The sequence below is a fragment of the Octopus bimaculoides genome, chromosome 23 (assembly GCF_046866305.1).
Source record: "Octopus bimaculoides isolate indiv1 chromosome 23, ASM4686630v1, whole genome shotgun sequence".
NCBI lineage: Eukaryota > Metazoa > Mollusca > Cephalopoda > Octopoda > Octopodidae > Octopus > Octopus bimaculoides.
The window spans coordinates 17,848,126-17,864,802 of record NC_142950.1 but is presented as its reverse complement, the minus strand read 5'-3'; the positions used below and the strand labels follow the sequence as shown (position 1 = coordinate 17,864,802).

At 39.2% G+C, this 16,677-nt stretch overlaps 1 long non-coding RNA gene across 1 annotated transcript in view; it reads left to right on the top strand.

Annotated features, from left to right (window-relative positions):
- The first annotated feature begins 2,403 nt into the window (after positions 1-2,403).
- Positions 2,404-16,677, top strand: part of LOC149131320 (uncharacterized) — a 112,113-nt gene continuing 97,839 nt past the window's right edge. Inside the window, exons 1-2 of the long non-coding RNA XR_016238059.1 lie at positions 2,404-2,506; positions 4,738-4,816. This is a non-coding gene — a long non-coding RNA (uncharacterized LOC149131320). The remainder of the gene's footprint in view (positions 2,507-4,737; positions 4,817-16,677) is intronic.

The window sequence follows — 16,677 nt, the reverse complement described above, 5'->3', positions numbered from 1 at the left end:
GGGCCATATATATATATATATATATATATATAATAAGCTTAAAGCTTATAAGCGATCACCGTATATTGTCTAAAGAAAATAGTCTACTATTGGGACATATAAGCCCTCGACGAGAGAAAAAAATTGCGGGTTTTCCGAACGCGTGTGACACGAACTCACATATCCACATATCCGATACGCGTGTGCTACCATTTACACCAACGTACCCACCAACTCCTGCGCCTTAGATTTAAGAATTGTAATTTAATATTGTTGTTTTTAAACAAAAACAAGCATGTACGTTTTCCGCGATGATTTGAGAAGCGGTGATGAGTGACAATTCTGTAAAGTATAATCATATTTTATAAGATTAAAGCTTAATAAGTGATCACCGTGTATTGACTAAAGAAAATAGTCTAATATTGGGGCAAATATGCCCTCGATAGAAAACTCACTGAACCCGGAACAACGTGGTACGGAAGCGAGCTTCTTACCACACAGCCACCTATATTCATAGATGTTTTCGATCTAGTTTGGGTTCTCTGTCATCAAATTTAAATTCTTTACCATCAAATTTGAATTCTTTGCCATCAAATTTGATGGCAAAGAATTCAAATTTGACGGCAAAGAATCCAAACTAAATCGAAAATATCTATATGAATGTTAAGTGTGCATACATAATACATACACAAATGCATCCGTGTAGGAGAGGTGGAATGAATTGACCTTTCATTGTGATAACATGTTATCAATATCTATTGATTTGTATCGGTTGGCTAAATACTGCTTTTTTTGTTTGTTTTGTTTTGTTTTTTTTTGGTATTTTTGGTGGCGGGTGTAATTGTGTGCATGTGTTTCGTTTCTTTTGCGTAAAGGAATGCAACTCAACGCTAAGCTTTCCTTCTGGTTGCTTACGTACTGAATTCAAATTCCGACGTGGTCCACTGTGCCTTTTATCTTTCTTGGGTAGATAAAATATAGTATTATATGTCGAGTCATCCCATAAATAAACAGGTAAAAGCGACAAGCCGGCAGAATCGTTAGCATGCCGGACAAAATGCTTAGCGGCATTTCGTCCGTCTTTACGTTCTGAGTTTAAATGCCGGAGGGGTCGACTTGTAATTCATCTTTCAGGTTCGATTAAATAATTCCAAATGCTGGAGCAGTTTGAATGGGAAATTATTATTATTTATTCCGCAGTTTTCAAAATCATTTGGACGGAAAAAATATGAATTCTGTAGACGAGGTCAAAACAGTACTGAAGGAGTATTTTTCGTCACGGGCAAATGAATCTTGGAAGAGAGTTTTGTAGAAAATGAAGGAGAGTATATTTTAGATTTTAAAAAAATTGTTTTATCTCAATTTAAAAAAATAAAAGACATAAAAAGACGCATTATTTATGGGATGGTTTCAAATTTTGGTACAAGCCCAGCAATTTCCAAGTAGTAGAGTAATTCGATTATATTGATACCAGTAATCAATTCCTACTTATTTTATCGATGCCGAAATGATAAAAAGCAAGGTTGACGTCGGCGGAATTTGAACTCAACATAAAGATGGACGAAATGTCGTTTCATTGTTATCCCAGTGTGCTAATGTTTCTGCCGGCTCGCATTATAAATGTATATTCGCTTCAAATTTTGGCACAGGTCCAGCAGTTTCAGGGAAGAGTCAGTTGCTTACATCGACCCCAGTCTTCCATTGGTACTTATTCTATCGACCTCGGTGGAATTTGAACACTTAGAACGTAGAGTCGGGTGATATGCCACTAAGCATTTTTGCCCAGCGTGCTAACGATTCTGCCAGCTCATCTTTTATTTGTGTGTGTGTGTCTGTGCGTGTGTGTGTATGTATGTGTGTGTGTATGTGTGTGTCTGGGCGCGCGCGCGCATGTTTCAATAGTTGTTTCAGAAATTTGACTGCGGTCATGTATATGAAGTAAAACAAGAGTTCCCGTGGGGGGTTTCTATAAAATAACGTACCAGTCAAATACTGGGGCCGAATGTAATCAACTAAACTCCACCCCTCAAAATTTCAACCCTTGTACTTAAATCAGAGACCATAGGTGTAAATAAAAGCATCAGTAGTAGTAGTAGTAGTTTTGATTTGGATATAAATAAGTGTTTTTTATATAGATAAAGGATTTATATATAAATAAATGTTTTCACAGTAAATAACAAAAGATCTTTGTTTTTAAATTACAATATTTTCTTGAAGGAAGACATTTTGTAAAATTTGAAAAACATATTTTATCATGACGTCATTTCAATACTGATTTTCCACGTCAGCAAATTAAAGAGAGATAAAAAAATATTGATAATTTTCATTTCTTTGCATAAATTCGACTGAAAATTTTGATACACTTTTATTATGACGTCATAATTTGCTATTTTTCTTCTAAATAAGGGCATGATTTTCCTTCTCTTTTCATTTCTTCTATGCTCTGGCAGACACCAACATCGGGTTTATAGAGAGCCATATCTATAATCCGTATAGCATTGCGAATTTTGACCGACTTCTAAGATAAGTAAGCACTTGAGTCTACTTAAAAACAAAAACACACAACCACACACATAAACCCACACACGCACCCACACACATACACCCACACGCACACACATTCTTGAGGCAGCCCGTATCGGTTTCGAAAACTATCTACACTCACACGGTGGACGTTCCCTTAGACTAACGTAGGGAAACATGCAGGGTGTTCGGCTTAAATTTGACGGTTTGCATAACAGGAGATGAGAATACAGAGATTATGGCGGGGAGATTACTGATTACTCAGAGTAGCCGGCTTTACCTTCCATCCCTACTTCAAGACGGCTCCGAATCCTGGTGCATAGTCTTTATTTACTGACTACAATCAACAACGTCTTTGGATTAGAATTGGGCCCCTAGGCCCATGAGGCTCCCGATTAATGACCCAGCATCCTCATGTCTCTCTCCTTGTAACTTGTTTCGATGGGAACTAACGGGTTTACAATGTATCCACCAGTCCTATATAGGGCGCCTTAATCTGACTATGGTGTATTGTAACTAGGGTTGTCTTAACGGCATTATAGGCTGTAAGCAAATCTGTGCACTGGGCCATAGAGTCTTTATTGCTTACACAGTGTCCCTACTATTACTGAAGAGGGGTTCCAGCCCGGGACGTAGCAACAAAGTCCACCCGCCACATTTCTCCGTCCATCATCATTGCTTCTAGATCCTGGATTCAGTCCCGTCCAGAGTCTGCAATCGATTTCTCAGTGTAAGTGTGATAATGCTTTCCCCTTACATCACCGTGAAGTGGGATCGCAATACTAATTCGGATGGCTTCCAGTGCAGAGTGGCGCACGCAGAGACCAGATATTCGCAGCCATCCTTGCCTGATCTTCTCGCTAACTTTCGGCAGGTCACCATAAAGGCATTCATTTGTCATATGTTGCTGTCATTTCACATTTAGGGCCATTCGTAGCACTCATGTGTCCTTATGAAGATCTTCCAACACTTCCTTGATCTTAGTCACCAGCTCAGCTTTGGCGTTGTAGGAAGTACGGTTGGTATCTTTCTCAAATGCGAGCTTCTCATAGTAATCCATGGGATTACAATCCGAGGCCAGAAATTGGGGCTGGTAGAAATTCTCCGACAAACACTTTGATTTTTTCTGGAGCCAAATCCTGCTGCCACAAATATGGTCTTCCATATGCTGCTACAAATATGGTCTTTATTTACTGACTACAAACAAGAGCGTCCGTGGATTAGAATTGGGCCCCTAGGCCCATGAGGCTCCCGATAAATAACCCAGTAAGGAGCCGAATCCTGCTGCCACAAATATGGTCTTCCAGCAGCAATCCTCTCCAGCCAGGGATTGACCACAGTCTCCAGCAGCTCCACAGAGCCGTCTGAATTGAGCCTAAGGCCCTCGCCAAAGATGTGGGCACGAACTCGAGCAGGCGAATGCAGTTAGAATGCCGGTTGTGACCCTTCCTGTTGACCACAGCTTCGTAGTTACCGTTGCAGCTGTCCCATGTCACATATCTTACAGCTTTTTCAGTGTTCATAGAGCATTGAGCAGCAGCTATGGTATCGATGCTTTGATACCATACAGGTAACTTATTATACAGGTAGCTCTTTTCCAATATTCAGATGGCTTTCAGTAGCCCATGTCAGCTCATTTTTTCCCAACTAAAACTTTAATCTTCATGCTCTCCAATGCGGTTGACTATTCACCAATGCACCACGATGTTCCTGAAAACAGGAGACATAAACATCGTTAAATTTAATCCGAATACAGTTTTAGATACAAAGTAGGTTAGCTAGGTTTTTTTTTGCATTGTTTTTTCTTTCGTTTGTTTTATACATTTTGCGTAGGGGTACGCCTAGATGATACATAAATAAAATACACACACACACACACACACACACACACACACACACACACATATATATATATATATATATATATATATGTATATATATATATATATATATATATATATATATATATATATATATATATATACTGTAAACATTGTGTTCTTCTCATATGTGTATGGTCTCCAAAGAATCGCATAACTGCAGCACCGACTAGTTCGAAACGCTCAGCCTACATCGCATAAGGCAGCACAGTTATCTCTTCTGTAATGGTTAGAAAGAGTTGTAACTCGAGACTCCGCTTGTGTAAGATAGTTTCTCGGAATCGAAACAGTCGTCTATATTCATTTGTGTAACATTATTGCAAACAACAACAACATATTTATTGTACATAACTAGGTCGACAATTTGATGGCCGCCGGGAGTCATTGAGACAGGTAAGTCGTCTCCAATACTCAGATAGCTTCCAGTCCTCAAGGTCAGTAAACTTTTATTTCATAAATATTTTACTTCATAAATATTTTACTTCATAAATATTTTACTTCATATTTTGCATTTCTAAAACATGCCAAGAGGGACAACAGTCTCGCTGACTCGGACGCATAGCTATCTTCATCGGTAATCAGTAAAAACAATTTTACTGGTAGCTCGCGTTAATCGGCTGGCCGGAACAAACATATGAATTGATGCGCAAGGTATTTACGGAAAATGAGAAAATTGTATTTTCCTTTCAAACATGTGTTGACTATCTTTAAATCTCCATTCTTCTCTAACCCGATTTGTGTTAGCCGAGAAATCTTTGCTACAACTTCAAAGTATTGTCAACGGAATTTAAATATACTTCAGCTGGGTTTTACTTCCTATTTCGCATTTCTACCTATCACAACCTGTCACATCTATACACACATTGTTTAGATCACCTCTCTCGCTCTGAAGACAATATATATTCCTTGATGTAGAAACGCATTCGTTAATGTAGCATATAGTTAAATTCATCGGGCTAAATCTCACGGCTTCTTCAAAAGAAAATAGAACGTTAACAATTCAGAAAATTTGAATGTCCTTCTAAATAACTGTAAAAAACATAGTGAAGAAATCTCTAGAAATATATTTAAAAGCCATTTTACCCGATATGGCGTTTGATTATTGCGTTTTATTGTGAAAGAAAAGAAATCTGGCTATGACAAACTCGTGGTAGAACCAGCGCCGTCTAGAAAGATTGGCATTTTCGGCAACTAACCGTCTGCAGGAAGAGACAAACGCACTAAAGTCGTCACTGTCCACTGCACTTTGCTCTCGAAAATGAGATGTATATACGTAAGAAATTAACTTATTTTAATGGTGCCTATAATGCAACAAAGACAGCTCTGGTAGAAGAATAATAATCAACTGCAGAGGTCCCCCACTGGACAACGGGATGTTTGGCACACCCATTAATCTTTTCCGAAACAGATACAAGGGAGACATGCCAGAGCTGCTCGTGGGCGACGCCTACTTTTGGAGATACGTAAACAATTACTCACACATTGCGCACGTTATCCGCCCAGCCGGAGCTATTAAGTGAGAAAGTATTTCAAGCAGTGATGGGGAATAATATTACGGCATATCATTTCAAACACGTATGCCAGATATTTTCACCTAGAATTTATTTCCACTGCTGTTTATGGTGAAGAATAAAGTTTTGCGTAAGACAAGAACTTAATAGTCGGTTGAAGACACCGTTCACTCAACTAGTGTATATATGGCAAATCGTATTGATCCCCTCCCAAAACATGCCAAGAGGGACAACAGTCTCGCTGACTCGGACGCATAGCTATCTTCATCAGAAATCAGTAAAAACAACTTTACTGGTAGCTCGCGTTAATCGGCTGGCCGGAACAAACATATGAATTGATGAGCGAGGCATTTACGGAAAATGAGAAAATTCTATTTTCCTTTCAAACATGTGTTGACCATAATTAAATCTCCATTCTTCTCTAACCCGGTTTGTGTTAGCCGAGAAATCTTTGCTACAACTTCAAAGTATTTTCAACGGAATTTAGATATATTTCAGCTGGGATTTACTTCATATTTTGCATTTCTACCTATCACAACTTGTCACATCTATACACACCCATTGTTTAGGTCACCTCTCTCGCTCTTAAGACAATATATATTCCTCCTCGAAGAAACGCATTCGTTAATGTAGCATATAGTTAAATTGATCAGGCTAAATCTCACGGTTTCTCCAATAGAAAATAGAACTTTAACAATTCACAAAATTTGAAAGTACTTTTGAATAATGTCCTTGTAAATAACGGTAAAAAACATAGTGAAGAAATCTCTAGAAATATATTTAAAAGCCATTTTATCCGATATGGCGTTTGATTAATTCATTTTGTTGTGAAAAAAAGAAATCTGGCTATGACAAACTCGAGGTAAAACAAGTGATGCCTAGAAAGATTGGCATTTTCGGCAACTAACCGTCTGCAGCAAGAGACAAACGCACTAAAGTCGTCACTTGATTTTAATGGTGCCTATAATGCAACAAAGACAGCTCTGGTAAAAGAAGAAGAATCTAATATATACGGAGGAAACGCGATATATATACGGAGGAAATTAACTGATTTTAATGGTGCCTAAAATGCAACAAAGACAGCTCTGTTAGAAGAAGAATAATCAGCTGTAGAGGTCCCCGACTGGACAACGGGATGTTTGGCACACCCATTAGTCCTTTCCGAAACAGATACGAGGGAGACATGCAAGAGCTGCTCGTGGGCGACGCCTACTTTTGGAGATACGTAAACAATTACTCACACATTGAGCACGTTATCCGCCCAGCCGGAGCTATTAAGTGAGAAAGTATTTCAAGCAGTGATGGGGAATAATATTACGGCATATCATTTCAAACACGTATGCCAGATATTTTCACCTAGAATTCATTTCCACTGCTGTTTATGGTGAAGAACAAAGTTTTGCGTAAGACAAGAACTTAATAGTCGGTTAAAGACACCATTCACTCAACTAGTGTATATATGGCAAATCGTATTGATCCCCTCCCAAAACATGCCAAGAGGGACAACAGTCTCGCTGACTCGGACGCATAGCTATCTTCATCAGAAATCAGTAAAAACAATTTTACTGGTAGCTCGCGTTAATCTGCTGGCCGGAACAAACATATGAATTGATGCGCGAGGCATTTACGGAAAATGAAAAAATTCTATTTTCCTTTCAAACATGTGTTGACCATAATTAAATCTCCATTCTTCTCTAACCCGATTTGTGTTAGCCGAGAAATCTTTGCTACAACTTCAAAGTATTTTCAACGGAATTTAAATATACTTCAGCTGGGTTTTACTTCCTATTTTGTATTTCTACTTATCACAACCTGTCACATCTATACACACATTCTTTAGGTCACCTCTCTCGCTCTTAAGACAATATATATTCCTCCTTGTAGAAACGTATTCGTTAATGTAGCATGTAATTCAATTGATCGGGCTAAATCTCACGGCTTCTGCAATAGAAAATAGAACTTTAACAATTCACAAAATTTGAAAGTACTTTTGAATAACGTCCTTCTAAATAACGGTAAAAATCATAGTGAAGAAATCTCTAGAAATATATTTAAAAGCCATTTTATCTGATATGGCGTTTGATTATTGCATTTTGTTGTGAAAACAAGAAATCTTGCTATGACAAACTCGAGGTAAAACAAGTGCTGTCTAGAAAGATTGGCATTTTCGGCAACTAACCGTTGCAGCAAGAGACAAAGGCACTAAAGTCGTCATTGTCCTCTGCACTTTACTCTCGAAAATGAGATATATATACGGAGGAAATTAACTGATTTTAATGGTACCTATAATGCAACAAAGACAGCTCTGGTAGAAGAAGAAGAATCAGCTGCAGAGTCCCCCAATGGACAACGGAATTTAGATATATTTCATCTGGGTTTTACTTCATATTTTGTATTTCTACGTATCACAACCTGTCACATCTATACACACATTCTTTAGGTCACCTCTCTCGCTCTTAAGACGATATATATTCCTCCTTGTAGAAACGTATTCGTTAATGTAGCATATAATTAAGTTGATCGGGCTAAATCTCACGGCTTCTGCAATAGAAAATAGAACTTCAACAATTCACAAAATTTGAAAGTACTTTTGAATAACGTCCTTCTAAATAACGGTAAAAATCATAGTGAAGAAATCTCTAGAAATATATTTAAAAGCCATTTTATCCGATATGGCGTTTGATTATTGCATTTTGTTGTGAAAACAAGAAATCTGGCTATGACAAACTCGAGGTAAGACAAGTGCTGTCTAGAAAGATTGGCATTTTCGGCAACTAACCGTCTGCAGCAAGACACAAAGGCACTAAAGTCGTCAACGTCCGCTGCACTTTACTCTCGAAAATGAGATATATATACGGAGGAAATTAGCTGATTTTAATGGTGCCTATAATGCAACAGAGACAGCTCTGTTCTAAGAAGAATAATCAGCTGCAAAGGTCCCCCACTGGACAACAGGATGTTTTGTACACCCATTAGTCCTTTCCGAAACAGATACAAGGAAAACATGCAAGAGCTGCTCTTGGGCGACGCCGACTTTTGGAGATACGTAAACAATTACTCACACATTGCGCACGTTATCCGCCCAGCCGGAGCTATTACGTGAGAAAGTATTTCAAGCAGTGATGGGCAATAATATTACGGCATATCAGTTCAACCACGTATGCCAAATATTTTCACCTAAAATTCATTTCCACTGCTGTTTATGGTGAAGAACAAAGTTTTGCGTAAGACGAGAACTTAATAGTCGGCTGAAGACACCATTCACTCAACTATGGCAAATCGTATTGATCCCCTCTTAAAAACATGCATAGCTATATTCATCAGAAATCAGTAAAAACCATTTTACTGGTAGCTCGCGTTATTCGGCTGGCCGGAACAAACATATGAATTGATGCGCGAGGCATTTACGGAAAATGAGAAAATTCTATTTTCCTTTCAAACATGTGTTGACCATAATTAAATCTCCATTCTTCTCTAACCCGATTTGTGTTAGCCGAGAAATCTTTGCTACAACTTCAAAGTATTGTCAACGGAATTTAAATATATTTCAGCTGGGTTTTACTTCATATTTTGCATTTCTACCTATCACAACCTGTCACATCTATACACACATTCTTTAGGTCACCTCTCTCGCTCTTAAGACAATATATATTCCTGCTTGTAGAAACGCATTCGTTAATGTAGCATATAGTTAAATTGATCGGGTTAAATCTTACGACTTCTGCAATAGAAAATAGAACTTTAACAATTCACAAAATTTGAAAGTGCTTTTGAATAACGTCCTTCTAATTAACGGTAAAAAAACATAGTGAAGAAATCACTAGAAATATATTTAAAAGCCATTTTATCTGATATGGCGTTTGATTATTGCATTTTGTTGTGAAAGAAAAGAAATCTGCCTATGACAAACTCCAGGTAGAACCAGTGCTGTCTAGAGAGATTGGCATTTTCGGCAACTAACCGTCTGCAGCAAGAGACAAACGCACTAAAGTCGTCACTTGATTTTAATGGTGCCTATAATGCAACAAAGACAGCTCTGGTACAAGAAGAATAATCTGCTGCAGAGGTCCCCGACTGGACGACGGGATGTTTTGCACACCCATTAGTCCTTTCCGAAACAGATACAAGGGAGACATGCCAGAGCAGCTCGTGGGTGACGCCTACTTTTGGAGATACGTAAACAATTACTCACACATTGCGCACGTTATCCGCCCAGCCGGAGCTATGACATGAGAAAGTATTTCAAGCAGTGATGGGCAATAATATTACGGCGTATCATTTCAACCACGTATGCCAGATATTTTCGCCTAAAATTCATTTCCACTGCTGTTTATGGTGAAGAACAATGTTTTGCGTAAGACGAGAAGTTAATAGTCGACTGAAGACACCATTCACTCAACTAGTGAATATATGGCAAATCGTATTGATCCCCTCTTAAACACATGCCAAGAGGGACAACAGTCTCGCTGACTCGGACGCATAGCTATCTTCATCGGAAATCAGTAAAAACAATTTTACTGGTAGGTCGCGTTAATCGGCTGGACGGAACAAACATATGAATTCATGCGCGATGCATTTACGGAAAATGAGAAAATTCTATTTTCCTTTCAAACATGTGTTGACCATCTTTAAATCTCCATTCTTCTCTAACCCGATTTGTGTTAGCCGAGAAATCTTTGCTACAACTTCAAACTAATGTCAACGGAATTTAGATATATTTCATCTGGGTTTTACTTCATATTTTGTATTTCTACGTATCACAACCTGTCACATCTATACACACATTCTTTAGGTCACCTCTCTCGCTCTTAAGACGATATATATTCCTCCTTGTAGAAACGTATTCGTTAATGTAGCATATAATTAAGTTGATCGGGCTAAATCTCACGGCTTCTGCAATAGAAAATAGAACTTCAACAATTCACAAAATTTGAAAGTACTTTTGAATAACGTCCTTCTAAATAACGGTAAAAATCATAGTGAAGAAATCTCTAGAAATATATTTAAAAGCCATTTTATCCGATATGGCGTTTGATTATTGCATTTTGTTGTGAAAACAAGAAATCTGGCTATGACAAACTCGAGGTAAGACAAGTGATGTCTAGAAAGATTGGCATTTTCGGCAACTAACCGTCTGCAGCAAGACACAAAGGCACTAAAGTCGTCAACGTCCGCTGCACTTTACTCTCGAAAATGAGATATATATACGGAGGAAATTAGCTGATTTTAATGGTGCCTATAATGCAACAGAGACAGCTCTGTTCTAAGAAGAATAATCAGCTGCAAAGGTCCCCCACTGGACAACAGGATGTTTTGCACACCCATTAGTCCTTTCCGAAACAGATACAAGGAAAACATGCAAGAGCTGCTCTTGGGCGACGCCGACTTTTGGAGATACGTAAACAATTACTCACACATTGCGCACGTTATCCGCCCAGCCGGAGCTATTACGTGAGAAAGTATTTCAAGCAGTGATGGGCAATAATATTACGGCATATCAGTTCAACCACGTATGCCAAATATTTTCACCTAAAATTCATTTCCACTGCTGTTTATGGTGAAGAACAAAGTTTTGCGTAAGACGAGAACTTAATAGTCGGCTGAAGACACCATTCACTCAACTAGTGAATATATGGCAAATCGTATTGATCCCCTCTTAAAAACATGCCAAGGGGGACAACAGTCTCGCTGACTCGGACGCATAGCTATATTCATCAGAAATCAGTAAAAACCATTTTACTGGTAGCTCGCGTTATTCGGCTGGCCGGAACAAACATATGAATTGATGCGCGAGGCATTTACGGAAAATGAGAAAATTCTATTTTCCTTTCAAACATGTGTTGACCATAATTAAATCTCCATTCTTCTCTAACCCGATTTGTGTTAGCCGAGAAATCTTTGCTACAACTTCAAAGTATTGTCAACGGAATTTAAATATATTTCAGCTGGGTTTTACTTCATATTTTGCATTTCTACCTATCACAACCTGTCACATCTATACACACATTCTTTAGGTCACCTCTCTCGCTCTTAAGACAATATATATTCCTGCTTGTAGAAACGCATTCGTTAATGTAGCATATAGTTAAATTGATCGGGCTAAATCTTACGACTTCTGCAATAGAAAATAGAACTTTAACAATTCACAAAATTTGAAAGTGCTTTTGAATAACGTCCTTCTAATTAACGGTAAAAAAACATAGTGAAGAAATCACTAGAAATATATTTAAAAGCCATTTTATCTGATATGGCGTTTGATTATTGCATTTTGTTGTGAAAGAAAAGAAATCTGCCTATGACAAACTCCAGGTAGAACCAGTGCTGTCTAGAGAGATTGGCATTTTCGGCAACTAACCGTCTGCAGCAAGAGACAAACGCACTAAAGTCGTCACTTGATTTTAATGGTGCCTATAATGCAACAAAGACAGCTCTGGTACAAGAAGAATAATCTGCTGCAGAGGTCCCCGACTGGACGACGGGATGTTTTGCACACCCATTAGTCCTTTCCGAAACAGATACAAGGGAGACATGCCAGAGCAGCTCGTGGGTGACGCCTACTTTTGGAGATACGTAAACAATTACTCACACATTGCGCACGTTATCCGCCCAGCCGGAGCTATGACATGAGAAAGTATTTCAAGCAGTGATGGGCAATAATATTACGGCGTATCATTTCAACCACGTATGCCAGATATTTTCGCCTAAAATTCATTTCCACTGCTGTTTATAGTGAAGATCAATGTTTTGCGTAAGACGAGAAGTTAATAGTCGACTGAAGACACCATTCACTCAACTAGTGAATATATGGCAAATCGTATTGATCCCCTCTTAAACACATGCCAAGAGGGACAACAGTCTCGCTGACTCGGACGCATAGCTATCTTCATCGGAAATCAGTAAAAACAATTTTACTGGTAGGTCGCGTTAATCGGCTGAACGGAACAAACATATGAATTCATGCGCGATGCATTTACGGAAAATGAGAAAATTCTATTTTCCTTTCAAACATGTGTTGACCATCTTTAAATCTCCATTCTTCTCTAACCCGATTTGCGTTAGCCGAGAAATCTTTGCTACACTTCAAACTAATGTGAACGAAATTTAAATATATTTCAGCTGGGTTTCACTTCATATTTTGCATTTCTACCTATCACAACCTGTCACATCTATACACACATTCTTTAGGTCACCTCTCTCGCTCTTAAGACAATATATATTCCTGCTTGTAGAAACGCATTCGCTAATGTAGCATATAGTTAAATTGATCGGGCTAAATCTCATGGTTTCTCCATTAGAAAATAGAACTTTAACAATTCACAAAATTTGAAAGTACTTTTGAATAATGTCCTTATAAATAACTGTAAAAAACATAGTGAAGAAATCTCTAGAAATATATTTAAAAGCCATTTTACCCGATATGACGTTTGATTATTGCGTTTTGCTGTGAAAGAAAAGAAATCTGGCTATGACAAACTCGAGGCAGAACCAGTGCTGTCTAGAAAGATTGGCATTTTCGGCAACTAACCGTCTGCAGCAAGAGACAAACGCACTAAAGTCGTCACTGTCCGCTGCACTTTACTCTCGAAAATGAGATATATATACGGAGGAAATTAACTGATTTTAATGGTGCCTATAATGCAACAAAGACAGCTCTGGTAGAAGAAGAAGAATCAGCTGCAGAAGTCCCCCACTGGACAACGGGATGTTTGGCACACCCATTAGTCCTTTCCGAAACAGATACAATGGAGACATGCAAGAGCTGCTCGTGGGCGACGCCTACGTTTTGAGATACGTAAACAATTACTCACACATTGCGCACGTTATCCGCCCAGCCGGAGCTATTACGTGAGAAAGTATTTCAAGCAGTGATGGGCAATAATATTACGGCATATCATTTCAACCACGTATGCCATTTATTTTCACCTAAAATTCATTTCCACTGCTGTTTACGGTGAAGAACAAAGTTTTGCGTAAGACGAGAACTTAATAGTCGGCTGAAGACACCATTCACTCAACTAGTGTATATATGGCAAATCGTATTGATCCCCTTGTAGTGACGTCATATTGGCACCAAAAAGGCATAGTCGCCATAGCTCAATCCTTAACCACGCATGCGTGGGTTTCAACATCGAAGCGTTCCCGCTATTAGTCTGTCTCTTTACCCGCAGACAGCGACCAAGCAAGACGTCTAAGCAGGCTCTCCCATTTGAGTGTGGTTGAACCAAGTTGTCTCTACAACGACACCAGCTCGACGAACCGTACATCTACATTTCAGGCTACTCTAAAACCGGACAATTGGAAGCTGTTTTATTTTTCACCATACAATAAATATTTGTTGTTGTTGATCAGTTTGGAGTTTCTGCATTCAATTCACTTCTAATTTAACATAGGAAAGTTAGGTGTACATCTACTGATGTATAACCCACTCTCCTAAAGTGGTGACCCCGACTAAAGAACGACTGCAGCCACGACGATCTGGACTAATCAGCATCATCATTGGTATGAGCAACACGAGTTTCCGGCCGCCGACGCCATCATCATAACTAACGACTTTTTGAACAATTTCACAGTAAGATATTGACTCTATAGCATTTCAGACTACACAAACTCACATTGTGCCAAGCTAACACAGACGTTTTTTCTTTCTTTCTGACTGTTATTTTCCATTTCCTTTCAGCACGTCAAGGTGGGTTTTCAAAAAAAAGAAAAAAAAAAAAAAAAATTTTCAAGCACACAACTAAACACACTACAAAAAAAAAAAGGAAAACAATACAAAAAAAAAATACAGAAGGCAACCACATTGTTTTTTTGTTTTTTTTTAGCGAATATTTCTTCTTCTTTCCTTTTCCATTTTGTTCTTATTGTGCACATACATTACAGAGGAAAACAAAAAGGTACAGAAAAGAATAGTGTGTTTCCTTTTCCATTTGCGGTGAATTTTTTTTTTTTTTGCCTTTTGCCTATTTTATACGTTTTTCGTTATTGTTTCTTCCTATTTTACCTTTGACGGAATCATTACCAATATGTGTGCGTTGCCAAGCCTGCTTTCATTCGCCGGAGAGACTCGACTTGTTTCAAATTGCTCTGAGTCCTCCACAGACACACCACATACTGTTTCCGTAGATCCTGCAAGGCAGTCCTCTTCAGTGACCAATGAGGATTTGCTACGTAGCATTCAGGAGCTCACTCGCACCGTAAATAACCTCTGTTTCTCGAGATCTCGTGGTGGTTCCCAATCTCGTAGCGTTTCCCGGTCTCGAAAATTTTCTCGAGATCGAGGAGCTACCTGGAAGAAGCAAGGTCTGTGTTGGTACCATGCAAACTTTTCGAACAAGGCGACAAAATGTATTCAGCCTTGTTCGTTCAAGGCGTCGGGAAACGAGTAAAGGAGAAAGTGCGCACGTCACTTTCCTCCACCCAACCTGTTTTTAATCGTGCAATATTCGTCCAGGACCAAGTGTCGAAGAAATTCTTCATAGTTGACACTGGTTCCTGTTGTAGTATTTGGCCGCTTCGTCTAACAGTCGACAAACCTCGCCGTTCTGAAATAGTTTTGCACGCAGTTGATTCATCTCCGATTCCTGGTCTTCGCAGAGACTTTCAATGGGTTTTTGTCATAGCTGACATTCCACATCCCATTTTGGGTGCGGATTTTTTTAATCATTTTCAATTATTGGTAGATGTCCGACGTCGAAGGCTTGTCGATGACTCGACATCCCTTTCCACGCCGGCAAGGAGCTCTACCAATTCTCCTCTTAGCCCAGCATTTTTATTGCCACTGCTGGGGACGCTTTTCATTCTCTTTTAGCGTCTTTTCCGGAGTTGGTGGATATTACTTTCAAGCCGGTTAAACCTGCACATTCCACCCTCCATTATATCACGACGACTGGTCCTCCGGTTTTTTCTCGACCACGTCGCCTAGCGCCTGATCGTCTTAAGACGGCCAAGGCCGAGTTTGAGCATATGCTTCAACTTGGCCTTATTCGACCCTCCACCAGCCCATGGGCATCTCCTCTACATTTGGCCCGTAAAGGGGATTCGGATTTTTCCCCGGTGGGGGACTATCGGAGACTAAATGCTGTGACGATAGCTGATCGCTATCCCATCAGGAATTTGCAGGATTTCTCGGCGAACCTGCATGGATGCACCATTTTCTCTAAGATTGATCTGGTACGGGCCTATCATCAGATACCAGTAAATCCAGAGGATATCCCTAAAACAGCCATCACCACACCTTTCGGTTGTTTTGAATTCCTATTTATGAGTTTTGGTTTGCGTAATGCTACTAGCACTTTTCAGAGGTTTATGGATGAGGTCGTTCGAGGACTTGATTTTGTATTCGCTTATGTCGATGATATACTCATCGCTAGTGATACGGAAGAGAATCATCTCCACCATTTGTCGCAACTTTTTCAGCGTCTTCGCGCTTATAATGTGAAGATTAATCCCGACAAGTGTCTTTTCGGGCAGTCATCCCTGAATTTTCTGGGACATTTGGTTGATTCTAATGGGATCAAACCTCTTCCTGCTAAAGTCGATGCAATTCAACGCATCGCACCTCCAACCTCTCTGCGACAGTTGCGCCATTTTTTAGGCATGGTCAATTTTTACAGGAGATTCATTGACCGGTGTGCATACAAACTACTTCCTTTAACGAGGCTACTGCAAGGCCATTCTAAGAAGGATGCTGGACTCACTCTTACTGATGAGGCGTTATCTGCTTTTGAGTCTGTGAAACAGGAGTTATCCTCCGTTCCTGTTCTTGCACATCCTGCTCCTGATGC